This window comes from Lissotriton vulgaris, chromosome 7 (assembly GCF_964263255.1).
Source record: "Lissotriton vulgaris chromosome 7, aLisVul1.2, whole genome shotgun sequence".
In the NCBI taxonomy this organism is placed as follows: Eukaryota; Metazoa; Chordata; class Amphibia; order Caudata; family Salamandridae; genus Lissotriton; species Lissotriton vulgaris.
The window spans coordinates 1423368529-1423382808 of NC_141695.1; positions in this window are offsets into that span (position 1 = coordinate 1423368529).

Sequence of the window (14280 nt, forward strand, 5' to 3'; positions counted from 1 at the left end):
GAGCTTTTCAGTGAAAGCAGCCAGGCACATTTAAGCTAGTTTTACTTGTAAGTGGGGTTTGAAACTCTTTTCAGGATCAGTACTGCGCTCAAAACATGCAGCCCTGAGGTCTCTCGTGATAGCAGGTGGTTCAGTAGAAATTTGCCACTTGGCTGACCCAGCAGGAGCAAACATATGCCAAAAATGTACACAGAATGAGCTTTTCAGTGAATAGCAGCCAGACACATTTTAGCTAGTTTTACTTGTAAGTGGGGTTGGAAACGCTTTTCAGGATCAGTACTCGGCTCAAAACATGCAGCCCTGAGGTCTCTCATGATAGCAGGTGGTTAAATAGAAATTCGCTGCTCAGCTGACCCTGTAGGAGCAACCGTATGCCAAAAATGTAAGCAGAATGAGCTTTTCAGTGAATAGCAGCCAGGCACATTTTAGCTAGTTTTACTTGTAAGTGGGGTTGGAAACGTTTTTCAGGATCAGTACTGGGCTCAAAACATGCAGCCCTGAGGTCTCTCATGATAGCAGGTGGTTAAATAGAAATTTGCTGCTCAGCTGACCCTGTAGGAGCAACCGTATGCCAAAAATGTAAGCAGAATGAGCTTTTCAGTGAAAAGCAGCCAGGCACATTTTAGCTAGTTTTACTTGTAAGTGGGGTTGGAAACGCTTTTCGGGCTCAGTACTGGGCTCAAAACATGCAGCCTTGAGGTCTCTCATGATAGCAGGTGGTTAAATAGAAATTCGCTGATCAGCTGACCCTGTAGGAGCAAACGTATGCCAAAAATGTAAGCAGAATGAGCTTTTCAGTTAATAGCAGCCAGGCACATTATGTAGCTAGTTTTACTTTTAAGTGGGGTTGGAAATGCTTTTCAGGCTCAGTACTGGGCTCAAAACATGCAGCCTTGAGGTCTCTCATGATAGCAGGTGGTTAAATAGAAATTCGCTGCTCAGCTGATCCTGTAGGAGCAAACGTATGCCAAAAATGTAAGCAGAATGAGCTTTTCAGTGAAAAGCAGCCAGGCACATTTTAGCTAGTTTTACTTGTAAGTGAGGTTGGAAACGCTTTTCGGGCTCAGTACTGGGCTCAAAACATGCAGCCTTGAGGTCTCCCATGATAGCAGGTGGTTAAATAGAAATTCGCTGATCAGCTGACCCTGTAAGAGCAAGCGTATGCCAAAAATGTAAGCAGAATGAGCTTTTCAGTGAATAGCAGCCAAGCACATTTTAGCTAGTATTACTTGTAAGTGGAGTTGGAAACGCTTTTCAGGCTCAGGTACTGGGCTCAAAACATGCAGCCTTGAGGTCTCTCATGATAGCAGGTGGTTAAATAGAAATTCGCTGCTCAGCTGACCCTGTAGGAGCAACCGTATGCCAAAAATATAAGCAGAATGAGCTTTTCAGTGAAGAGCAGCCAGGCAAATTTTAGCTAGTTTTACTTGTAAGTGGAGTTGGAAACGCTTTTCAGGCTCAGTACTGGGCTCAAAACATGCAGCCTTAAGGTCTCTCATGATAGCAGGTGGTTAAATAGAAATTCGCTGCTCAGCTGACCCTGTAGGAGCAAACGTATGCCAAAAAATGTAAGCAGAATGAGCTTTTCAGTGAAAAGCAGCCAGGCACATTTTAGCTAGTTTTCCTGTTAAGTGGGGTTGGAAACGCTTTTCAGGATCAGTACTGGGCTCAAAACATGCAGCCCTGAGGTCTCTCATGATAGCAGGTGGTTAAATAGAAATTCGCTGCTCAGCTGACCCTGTAGGAGCAAACGTATGCCGCAGAATGAGCTTTTCAGTGAAGAGCAGCCAGGCACATTTTAGCTAGTTTTCCTGTTAAGTGGGGTTGGAAACGCTTTTCAGGATCAGTACTGGGCTCAAAACATGCAGCCCTGAGGTCTCTCATGATAGCAGGTGGTTAAGTAGAAATTTGCCACTTGGCTGACCCAGCAGGAGCAAACATATGCCAAAAATGTACACAGAATGAGCTTTTCGGTGAATAGCAGCCAGGCACATTTAAGCTAGTTTTACTTGTAAGTGGGGTTGGAAACGCTTTTCAGGATCAGTACTCGGCTCAAAACATGCAGCCCTGAGGTCTCTCATGATAGCAGGTGGTTAAATAGAAATTCGCTGCTCAGCTGACCCTGTAGGAGCAACCGTATGCCAAAAATGTAAGCAGAATGAGTTTTTCAGTGAAAAGCAGCCAGGCACATTTTAGCTAGTTTTACTTGTAGGTGAGGTTGGAAATGCTTTTCGGGCTCAGTACTGGGCTCAAAACATGCAGCCTTGAGGTCTCTCATGATAGCAGGTGGTTAAATAGAAATTCGCTGATCAGCTGACCCTGTAAGAGCAAGCGTATGCCAAAAATGTACGCAGAATGAGCTTTTCAGTGAAGAGCAGCCAGGCAAATTTTAGCTAGTTTTACTTGTAAGTGGAGTAGGAAACGCTTTTCAGGCTCAGGTACTGGGCTCAAAACATGCAGCCTTGAGGTCTCTCATGATAGCAGGTGGTTAAATAGAAATTCGCTGCTCAGCTGACCCTGTAGGAGCAAACGTATGCCAAAAATGTGAGCAGAATGAGCTTTTCAGTGAATAGCAGCCAGGCACATTTTAGCTAGTTTTACTTGTAAGTGGGGTTGGAAACGCTTTTCAGGATCAGTACTGGGCTCAAAACATGCAGCCCTGAGGTCTCTCATGATAGCAGGTGGTTAAATAGAAATTCGCTGCTCAGCTGACCCCGTAGGAGCAACCGTATGCCAAAAATGTAAGCAGAATGAGCTTTTCAGTGAATAGCAGCCAGGCACATTTTAGCTAGTTTTACTTGTAAGTGGGGTTGGAAACGCTTTTCAGGATCAGTACTGGGCTCAAAACATGCAGCCCTGAGGTCTCTCATGATAGCAGGTGGTTAAATAGAAATTCGCTGCTCAGCTGACCCTGTAGGAGCAACCGTATGCCAAAAATGTAAGCAGAATGAGCTTTTCAGTGAATAGCAGCCAAGCACATTTTAGCTAGTTTTACTTGTAAGTGGAGTTGGAAACGCTTTTCAGGATCAGTACTGGGCTCAAAACATGCAGCCCTGAGGTCTCTCATGATAGCAGGTGGTTAAATAGAAATTCGCTGCTCAGCTGACCCTGTAGGAGCAACCGTATGCCAAAAATGTAAGCAGAATGAGCTTTTCAGTGAATAGCAGCCAGGCACATTTTAGCTAGTTTTACTTGTAAGTGGGGTTGGAAACGCTTTTCAGGATCAGTACTGGGCTCAAAACATGCAGCCCTGAGGTCTCTCATGATAGCAGGTGGTTAAATAGAAATTCGCTGCTCAGCTGACCCTGTAGGAGCAACCGTATGCCAAAAATGTAAGCAGAATGAGCTTTTCAGTGAAAAGCAGCCAGGCACATTTTAGCTAGTTTTACTTGTAAGTGGGGTTGGAAACGCTTTTCGGGCTCAGTACTGGGCTCAAAACATGCAGCCTTGAGGTCTCTCATGATAGCAGGTGGTTAAATAGAAATTCGCTGCTCAGCTGACCCTGTAGGAGCAAACGTATGCCAAAAATGTAAGCAGAATGAGCTTTTCAGTGAAAGCAGCCAGGCACATTTAAGCTAGTTTTACTTGTAAGTGGGGTTTGAAACTCTTTTCAGGATCAGTACTGCGCTCAAAACATGCAGCCCTGAGGTCTCTCATGATAGCAGGTGGTTCAGTAGAAATTTGCCACTTCGCTGACCCAGCAGGAGCAAACATATGCCAAAAATGTACACAGAATGAGCTTTTCAGTGAATAGCAGCCAGACACATTTTAGCTAGTTTTACTTGTAAGTGGGGTTGGAAACGCTTTTCAGGATCAGTACTCGGCTCAAAACATGCAGCCCTGAGGTCTCTCATGATAGCAGGTGGTTAAATAGAAATTCGCTGCTCAGCTGACCCTGTAGGAGCAACCGTATGCCAAAAATGTAAGCAGAATGAGCTTTTCAGTGAATAGCAGCCAGGCACATTTTAGCTAGTTTTACTTGTAAGTGGGGTTGGAAACGTTTTTCAGGATCAGTACTGGGCTCAAAACATGCAGCCCTGAGGTCTCTCATGATAGCAGGTGGTTAAATAGAAATTTGCTGCTCAGCTGACCCTGTAGGAGCAACCGTATGCCAAAAATGTAAGCAGAATGAGCTTTTCAGTGAAAAGCAGCCAGGCACATTTTAGCTAGTTTTACTTGTAAGTGGGGTTGGAAACGCTTTTCGGGCTCAGTACTGGGCTCAAAACATGCAGCCTTGAGGTCTCTCATGATAGCAGGTGGTTAAATAGAAATTCGCTGATCAGCTGACCCTGTAGGAGCAAACGTATGCCAAAAATGTAAGCAGAATGAGCTTTTCAGTTAATAGCAGCCAGGCACATTATGTAGCTAGTTTTACTTTTAAGTGGGGTTGGAAATGCTTTTCAGGCTCAGTACTGGGCTCAAAACATGCAGCCTTGAGGTCTCTCATGATAGCAGGTGGTTAAATAGAAATTCGCTGCTCAGCTGATCCTGTAGGAGCAAACGTATGCCAAAAATGTAAGCAGAATGAGCTTTTCAGTGAAAAGCAGCCAGGCACATTTTAGCTAGTTTTACTTGTAAGTGAGGTTGGAAACGCTTTTCGGGCTCAGTACTGGGCTCAAAACATGCAGCCTTGAGGTCTCTCATGATAGCAGGTGGTTAAATAGAAATTCGCTGATCAGCTGACCCTGTAAGAGCAAGCGTATGCCAAAAATGTAAGCAGAATGAGCTTTTCAGTGAATAGCAGCCAAGCACATTTTAGCTAGTTTTACTTGTAAGTGGAGTTGGAAACGCTTTTCAGGCTCAGGTACTGGGCTCAAAACATGCAGCCTTGAGGTCTCTCATGATAGCAGGTGGTTAAATAGAAATTCGCTGCTCAGCTGACCCTGTAGGAGCAACCGTATGCCAAAAATGTAAGCAGAATGAGCTTTTCAGTGAAGAGCAGCCAGGCAAATTTTAGCTAGTTTTACTTGTAAGTGGAGTTGGAAACGCTTTTCAGGCTCAGTACTGGGCTCAAAACATGCAGCCTTAAGGTCTCTCATGATAGCAGGTGGTTAAATAGAAATTCGCTGCTCAGCTGACCCTGTAGGAGCAAACGTATGCCAAAAAATGTAAGCAGAATGAGCTTTTCAGTGAATAGCAGCCAGGCACATTTTAGCTAGTTTTCCTGTTAAGTGGGGTTGGAAACGCTTTTCAGGATCAGTACTGGGCTCAAAACATGCAGCCCTGAGGTCTCTCATGATAGCAGGTGGTTAAATAGAAATTCGCTGCTCAGCTGACCCTGTAGGAGCAAACGTATGCCGCAGAATGAGCTTTTCAGTGAAGAGCAGCCAGGCACATTTTAGCTAGTTTTCCTGTTAAGTGGGGTTGGAAACGCTTTTCAGGATCAGTACTGGGCTCAAAACATGCAGCCCTGAGGTCTCTCATGATAGCAGGTGGTTAAGTAGAAATTTGCCACTTGGCTGACCCAGCAGGAGCAAACATATGCCAAAAATGTACACAGAATGAGCTTTTCGGTGAATAGCAGCCAGGCACATTTAAGCTAGTTTTACTTGTAAGTGGGGTTGGAAACGCTTTTCAGGATCAGTACTCGGCTCAAAACATGCAGCCCTGAGGTCTCTCATGATAGCAGGTGGTTAAATAGAAATTCGCTGCTCAGCTGACCCTGTAGGAGCAACCGTATGCCAAAAATGTAAGCAGAATGAGCTTTTCAGTGAAAAGCAGCCAGGCACATTTTAGCTAGTTTTACTTGTAGGTGAGGTTGGAAACGCTTTTCGGGCTCAGTACTGGGCTCAAAACATGCAGCCTTGAGGTCTCTCATGATAGCAGGTGGTTAAATAGAAATTCGCTGATCAGCTGACCCTGTAAGAGCAAGCGTATGCCAAAAATGTACGCAGAATGAGCTTTTCAGTGAAGAGCAGCCAGGCAAATTTTAGCTAGTTTTACTTGTAAGTGGAGTAGGAAACGCTTTTCAGGCTCAGGTACTGGGCTCAAAACATGCAGCCTTGAGGTCTCTCATGATAGCAGGTGGTTAAATAGAAATTCGCTGCTCAGCTGACCCTGTAGGAGCAAACGTATGCCAAAAATGTAAGCAGAATGAGCTTTTCAGTGAATAGCAGCCAGGCACATTTTAGCTAGTTTTACTTGTAAGTGGGGTTGGAAACGCTTTTCAGGATCAGTACTGGGCTCAAAACATGCAGCCCTGAGGTCTCTCATGATAGCAGGTGGTTAAATAGAAATTCGCTGCTCAGCTGACCCCGTAGGAGCAACCGTATGCCAAAAATGTAAGCAGAATGAGCTTTTCAGTGAATAGCAGCCAGGCACATTTTAGCTAGTTTTACTTGTAAGTGGGGTTGGAAACGCTTTTCAGGATAAGTACTGGGCTCAAAACATGCAGCCCTGAGGTCTCTCATGATAGCAGGTGGTTAAATAGAAATTCGCTGCTCAGCTGACCCTGTAGGAGCAACCGTATGCCAAAAATGTAAGCAGAATGAGCTTTTCAGTGAATAGCAGCCAAGCACATTTTAGCTAGTTTTACTTGTAAGTGGAGTTGGAAACGCTTTTCAGGATCAGTACTGGGCTCAAAACATGTAGCCCTGAGGTCTCTCATGATAGCAGGTGGTTAAATAGAAATTCGCTGCTCAGCTGACCCTGTAGGAGCAACCGTATGCCAAAAATGTAAGCAGAATGAGCTTTTCAGTGAATAGCAGCCAGGCACATTTTAGCTAGTTTTACTTGTAAGTGGGGTTGGAAACGCTTTTCAGGATCAGTACTGGGCTCAAAACATGCAGCCCTGAGGTCTCTCATGATAGCAGGTGGTTAAATAGAAATTCGCTGCTCAGCTGACCCTGTAGGAGCAACCGTATGCCAAAAATGTAAGCAGAATGAGCTTTTCAGTGAAAAGCAGCCAGGCACATTTTAGCTAGTTTTACTTGTAAGTGGGGTTGGAAACGCTTTTCGGGCTCAGTACTGGGCTCAAAACATGCAGCCTTGAGGTCTCTCATGATAGCAGGTGGTTAAATAGAAATTCGCTGCTCAGCTGACCCTGTAGGAGCAAACGTATGCCAAAAATGTAAGCAGAATGAGCTTTTCAGTGAAAGCAGCCAGGCACATTTAAGCTAGTTTTACTTGTAAGTGGGGTTTGAAACTCTTTTCAGGATCAGTACTGCGCTCAAAACATGCAGCCCTGAGGTCTCTCATGATAGCAGGTGGTTCAGTAGAAATTTGCCACTTGGCTGACCCAGCAGGAGCAAACATATGCCAAAAATGTACACAGAATGAGCTTTTCAGTGAATAGCAGCCAGACACATTTTAGCTAGTTTTACTTGTAAGTGGGGTTGGAAACGCTTTTCAGGATCAGTACTCGGCTCAAAACATGCAGCCCTGAGGTCTCTCATGATAGCAGGTGGTTAAATAGAAATTCGCTGCTCAGCTGACCCTGTAGGAGCAACCGTATGCCAAAAATGTAAGCAGAATGAGCTTTTCAGTGAATAGCAGCCAGGCACATTTTAGCTAATTTTACTTGTAAGTGGGGTTGGAAACGTTTTTCAGGATCAGTACTGGGCTCAAAACATGCAGCCCTGAGGTCTCTCATGATAGCAGGTGGTTAAATAGAAATTCGCTGCTCAGCTGACCCTGTAGGAGCAACCGTATGCCAAAAATGTAAGCAGAATGAGCTTTTCAGTGAATAGCAGCCAAGCACATTTTAGCTAGTTTTACTTGTAAGTGGAGTTGGAAACGCTTTTCAGGATCAGTACTGGGCTCAAAACATGCAGCCCTAAGGTCTCTCATGATAGCAGGTGGTTAAATAGAAATTCGCTGCTCAGCTGACCCTGTAGGAGCAACCGTATGCCAAAAATGTAAGCAGAATGAGCTTTTCAGTGAATAGCAGCCAGGCACATTTTAGCTAGTTTTACTTGTAAGTGGGGTTGGAAACGCTTTTCAGGATCAGTACTGGGCTCAAAACATGCAGCCCTGAGGTCTCTCATGATAGCAGGTGGTTAAATAGAAATTCGCTGCTCAGCTGACCCTGTAGGAGCAACCGTATGCCAAAAATGTAAGCAGAATGAGCTTTTCAGTGAAAAGCAGCCAGGCACATTTTAGCTAGTTTTACTTGTAAGTGGGGTTGGAAACGCTTTTCGGGCTCAGTACTGGGCTCAAAACATGCAGCCTTGAGGTCTCTCATGATAGCAGGTGGTTAAATAGAAATTCGCTGCTCAGCTGACCCTGTAGGAGCAAACGTATGCCAAAAATGTAAGCAGAATGAGCTTTTCAGTGAAAGCAGCCAGGCACATTTAAGCTAGTTTTACTTGTAAGTGGGGTTTGAAACTCTTTTCAGGATCAGTACTGCGCTCAAAACATGCAGCCCTGAGGTCTCTCATGATAGCAGGTGGTTCAGTAGAAATTTGCCACTTGGCTGACCCAGCAGGAGCAAACATATGCCAAAAATGTACACAGAATGAGCTTTTCAGTGAATAGCAGCCAGACACATTTTAGCTAGTTTTACTTGTAAGTGGGGTTGGAAACGCTTTTCAGGATCAGTACTCGGCTCAAAACATGCAGCCCTGAGGTCTCTCATGATAGCAGGTGGTTAAATAGAAATTCGCTGCTCAGCTGACCCTGTAGGAGCAACCGTATGCCAAAAATGTAAGCAGAATGAGCTTTTCAGTGAATAGCAGCCAGGCACATTTTAGCTAGTTTTACTTGTAAGTGGGGTTGGAAACGTTTTTCAGGATCAGTACTGGGCTCAAAACATGCAGCCCTGAGGTCTCTCATGATAGCAGGTGGTTAAATAGAAATTTGCTGCTCAGCTGACCCTGTAGGAGCAACCGTATGCCAAAAATGTAAGCAGAATGAGCTTTTCAGTGAAAAGCAGCCAGGCACATTTTAGCTAGTTTTACTTGTAAGTGGGGTTGGAAACGCTTTTCGGGCTCAGTACTGGGCTCAAAACATGCAGCCTTGAGGTCTCTCATGATAGCAGGTGGTTAAATAGAAATTCGCTGATCAGCTGACCCTGTAGGAGCAAACGTATGCCAAAAATGTAAGCAGAATGAGCTTTTCAGTTAATAGCAGCCAGGCACATTATGTAGCTAGTTTTACTTTTAAGTGGGTTTGGAAATGCTTTTCAGGCTCAGTACTGGGCTCAAAACATGCAGCCTTGAGGTCTCTCATGATAGCAGGTGGTTAAATAGAAATTCGCTGCTCAGCTGATCCTGTAGGAGCAAACGTATGCCAAAAATGTAAGCAGAATGAGCTTTTCAGTGAAAAGCAGCCAGGCACATTTTAGCTAGTTTTACTTGTAAGTGAGGTTGGAAACGCTTTTCGGGCTCAGTACTGGGCTCAAAACATGCAGCCTTGAGGTCTCTCATGATAGCAGGTGGTTAAATAGAAATTCGCTGATCAGCTGACCCTGTAAGAGCAAGCGTATGCCAAAAATGTAAGCAGAATGAGCTTTTCAGTGAATAGCAGCCAAGCACATTTTAGCTAGTTTTACTTGTAAGTGGAGTTGGAAACGCTTTTCAGGCTCAGGTACTGGGCTCAAAACATGCAGCCTTGAGGTCTCTCATGATAGCAGGTGGTTAAATAGAAATTCGCTGCTCAGCTGACCCTGTAGGAGCAACCGTATGCCAAAAATGTAAGCAGAATGAGCTTTTCAGTGAAGAGCAGCCAGGCAAATTGTAGCTAGTTTTACTTGTAAGTGGAGTTGGAAACGCTTTTCAGGCTCAGTACTGGGCTCAAAACATGCAGCCTTATGGTCTCTCATGATAGCAGGTGGTTAAATAGAAATTCGCTGCTCAGCTGACCCTGTAGGAGCAAACGTATGCCAAAAAATGTAAGCAGAATGAGCTTTTCAGTGAATAGCAGCCAGGCACATTTTAGCTAGTTTTCCTGTTAAGTGGGGTTGGAAACGCTTTTCAGGATCAGTACTGGGCTCAAAACATGCAGCCCTGAGGTCTCTCATGATAGCAGGTGGTTAAATAGAAATTCGCTGCTCAGCTGACCCTGTAGGAGCAAACGTATGCCGCAGAATGAGCTTTTCAGTGAAGAGCAGCCAGGCACATTTTAGCTAGTTTTCCTGTTAAGTGGGGTTGGAAACGCTTTTCAGGATCAGTACTGGGCTCAAAACATGCAGCCCTGAGGTCTCTCATGATAGCAGGTGGTTAAGTAGAAATTTGCCACTTGGCTGACCCAGCAGGAGCAAACATATGCCAAAAATGTACACAGAATGAGCTTTTCGGTGAATAGCAGCCAGGCACATTTAAGCTAGTTTTACTTGTAAGTGGGGTTGGAAACGCTTTTCAGGATCAGTACTCGGCTCAAAACATGCAGCCCTGAGGTCTCTCATGATAGCAGGTGGTTAAATAGAAATTCGCTGCTCAGCTGACCCTGTAGGAGCAACCGTATGCCAAAAATGTAAGCAGAATGAGCTTTTCAGTGAAAAGCAGCCAGGCACATTTTAGCTAGTTTTACTTGTAGGTGAGGTTGGAAACGCTTTTCGGGCTCAGTACTGGGCTCAAAACATGCAGCCTTGAGGTCTCTCATGATAGCAGGTGGTTAAATAGAAATTCGCTGATCAGCTGACCCTGTAAGAGCAAGCGTATGCCAAAAATGTACGCAGAATGAGCTTTTCAGTGAAGAGCAGCCAGGCAAATTTTAGCTAGTTTTACTTGTAAGTGGAGTAGGAAACGCTTTTCAGGCTCAGGTACTGGGCTCAAAACATGCAGCCTTGAGGTCTCTCATGATAGCAGGTGGTTAAATAGAAATTCGCTGCTCAGCTGACCCTGTAGGAGCAAACGTATGCCAAAAATGTAAGCAGAATGAGCTTTTCAGTGAATAGCAGCCAGGCACATTTTAGCTAGTTTTACTTGTAAGTGGGGTTGGAAACGCTTTTCAGGATCAGTACTGGGCTCAAAACATGCAGCCCTGAGGTCTCTCATGATAGCAGGTGGTTAAATAGAAATTCGCTGCTCAGCTGACCCCGTAGGAGCAACCGTATGCCAAAAATGTAAGCAGAATGAGCTTTTCAGTGAATAGCAGCCAGGCACATTTTAGCTAGTTTTACTTGTAAGTGGGGTTGGAAACGCTTTTCAGGATAAGTACTGGGCTCAAAACATGCAGCCCTGAGGTCTCTCATGATAGCAGGTGGTTAAATAGAAATTCGCTGCTCAGCTGACCCTGTAGGAGCAACCGTATGCCAAAAATGTAAGCAGAATGAGCTTTTCAGTGAATAGCAGCCAAGCACATTTTAGCTAGTTTTACTTGTAAGTGGAGTTGGAAACGCTTTTCAGGATCAGTACTGGGCTCAAAACATGTAGCCCTGAGGTCTCTCATGATAGCAGGTGGTTAAATAGAAATTCGCTGCTCAGCTGACCCTGTAGGAGCAACCGTATGCCAAAAATGTAAGCAGAATGAGCTTTTCAGTGAATAGCAGCCAGGCACATTTTAGCTAGTTTTACTTGTAAGTGGGGTTGGAAACGCTTTTCAGGATCAGTACTGGGCTCAAAACATGCAGCCCTGAGGTCTCTCATGATAGCAGGTGGTTAAATAGAAATTCGCTGCTCAGCTGACCCTGTAGGAGCAACCGTATGCCAAAAATGTAAGCAGAATGAGCTTTTCAGTGAAAAGCAGCCAGGCACATTTTAGCTAGTTTTACTTGTAAGTGGGGTTGGAAACGCTTTTCGGGCTCAGTACTGGGCTCAAAACATGCAGCCTTGAGGTCTCTCATGATAGCAGGTGGTTAAATAGAAATTCGCTGCTCAGCTGACCCTGTAGGAGCAAACGTATGCCAAAAATGTAAGCAGAATGAGCTTTTCAGTGAAAGCAGCCAGGCACATTTAAGCTAGTTTTACTTGTAAGTGGGGTTTGAAACTCTTTTCAGGATCAGTACTGCGCTCAAAACATGCAGCCCTGAGGTCTCTCATGATAGCAGGTGGTTCAGTAGAAATTTGCCACTTGGCTGACCCAGCAGGAGCAAACATATGCCAAAAATGTACACAGAATGAGCTTTTCAGTGAATAGCAGCCAGACACATTTTAGCTAGTTTTACTTGTAAGTGGGGTTGGAAACGCTTTTCAGGATCAGTACTCGGCTCAAAACATGCAGCCCTGAGGTCTCTCATGATAGCAGGTGGTTAAATAGAAATTCGCTGCTCAGCTGACCCTGTAGGAGCAACCGTATGCCAAAAATGTAAGCAGAATGAGCTTTTCAGTGAATAGCAGCCAGGCACATTTTAGCTAATTTTACTTGTAAGTGGGGTTGGAAACGTTTTTCAGGATCAGTACTGGGCTCAAAACATGCAGCCCTGAGGTCTCTCATGATAGCAGGTGGTTAAATAGAAATTTGCTGCTCAGCTGACCCTGTAGGAGCAACCGTATGCCAAAAATGTAAGCAGAATGAGCTTTTCAGTGAAAAGCAGCCAGGCACATTTTAGCTAGTTTTACTTGTAAGTGGGGTTGGAAACGCTTTTCGGGCTCAGTACTGGGCTCAAAACATGCAGCCTTGAGGTCTCTCATGATAGCAGGTGGTTAAATAGAAATTCGCTGATCAGCTGACCCTGTAGGAGCAAACGTATGCCAAAAATGTACGCAGAATGAGCTTTTCAGTGAAGAGCAGCCAGGCAAATTTTAGCTAGTTTTACTTGTAAGTGGAGTTGGAAACGCTTTTCAGGCTCAGTACTGGGCTCAAAACATGCAGCCCTGAGGTCTCTCATGATAGCTGGTGGTTAAATAGAAATTCGCTGCTCAGCTGATCCTGTAGGAGCAAACGTATGCCAAAAATGTAAGCAGAATGAGCTTTTCAGTTAATAGCAGCCAGGCACATTATGTAGCTAGTTTTACTTTTAAGTGGGGTTGGAAATGCTTTTCAGGCTCAGTACTGGGCTCAAAAGATGCAGCTCTGAGGTCTCTCCTGATAGCGGGTGGTTAAGTATAAATTTGCCACTTGGCTGACCCAGCAGGAGCAAACGTATGCCAAAAATGTACGCAGAATGAGCTTTTCAGTGAAGAGCAGCCAGGCAAATTTTAGCTAGTTTTACTTGTAAGTGGAGTTGGAAACGCTTTTCAGGCTCAGTACTGGGCTCAAAACATGCAGCCTTGAGGTCTCTCATGATAGCAGGTGGTTAAATAGAAATTCGCTGCTCAGCTGACCCTGTAGGAGCAAACGTATGCCAAAAATGTAAGCAGAATGAGCTTTTCAGTGAATAGCAGCCAGGCACATTTTAGCTAGTTTTACTTGTAACTGGGGTTTGAAACTCTTTTCAGGATCAGTACTGGGCTCAAAACATGCAGCCCTGAGGTCTCTCATGATAGCAGGTGGTTAAATAGAAATTCGCTGCTCAGCTGACCCTGTAGGAGCAACCGTATGCCAAAAATGTAAGCAGAATGAGCTTTTCAGTGAATAGCAGCCAGGCACATTTTAGCTAGTTTTACTTGTAAGTGGGGTTGGAAACGCTTTTCAGGATCAGTACTGGGCTCAAAACATGCAGCCCTGAGGTCTCTCATGATAGCAGGTGGTTAAATAGAAATTCGCTGCTCAGCTGACCCTGTAGGAGCAACCGTATGCCAAAAATGTAAGCAGAATGAGCTTTTCAGTGAAAAGCAGCCAGGCACATATTAGCTAGTTTTACTTGTAAGTGGGGTTGGAAACGCTTTTCGGGCTCAGTACTGGGCTCAAAACATGCAGCCTTGAGGTCTCTCATGATAGCAGGTGGTTAAATAGAAATTCGCTGCTCAGCTGACCCTGTAGGAGCAAACGTATGCCAAAAATGTGCGCAGAATGAGCTTTTCAGTGAAGAGCAGCCAAGCACATTTTAGCTAGTTTTACTTGTAAGTGGAGTTGGAAACGCTTTTCAGGCTCAGGTACTGGGCTCAAAACATGCAGCCTTGAGGTCTCTCATGATAGCAGGTGGTTAAATAGAAATTCGCTGCTCAGCTGACCCTGTAGGAGCAACCGTATGCCAAAAATGTAAGCAGAATGAGCTTTTCAGTGAATAACAGCCAGGCACATTTTAGCTAGTTTTACTTGTAAGTGGGGTTGGAAACGCTTTTCAGGATCAGTACTGGGCTCAAAACATGCAGCCCTGAGGTCTCTCATGATAGCAGGTGGTTAAATAGAAATTCGCTGCTCAGCTGACCCTGTAGGAGCAACCGTATGCCAAAAATGTAAGCAGAATGAGCTTTTCAGTGAATAGCAGCCAGGCACATTTTAGCTAGTTTTACTTGTAAGTGGGGTTGGAAACACTTTTCAGGATCAGTACTGGGCTCAAAACATGCAGCCCTGAGGTCT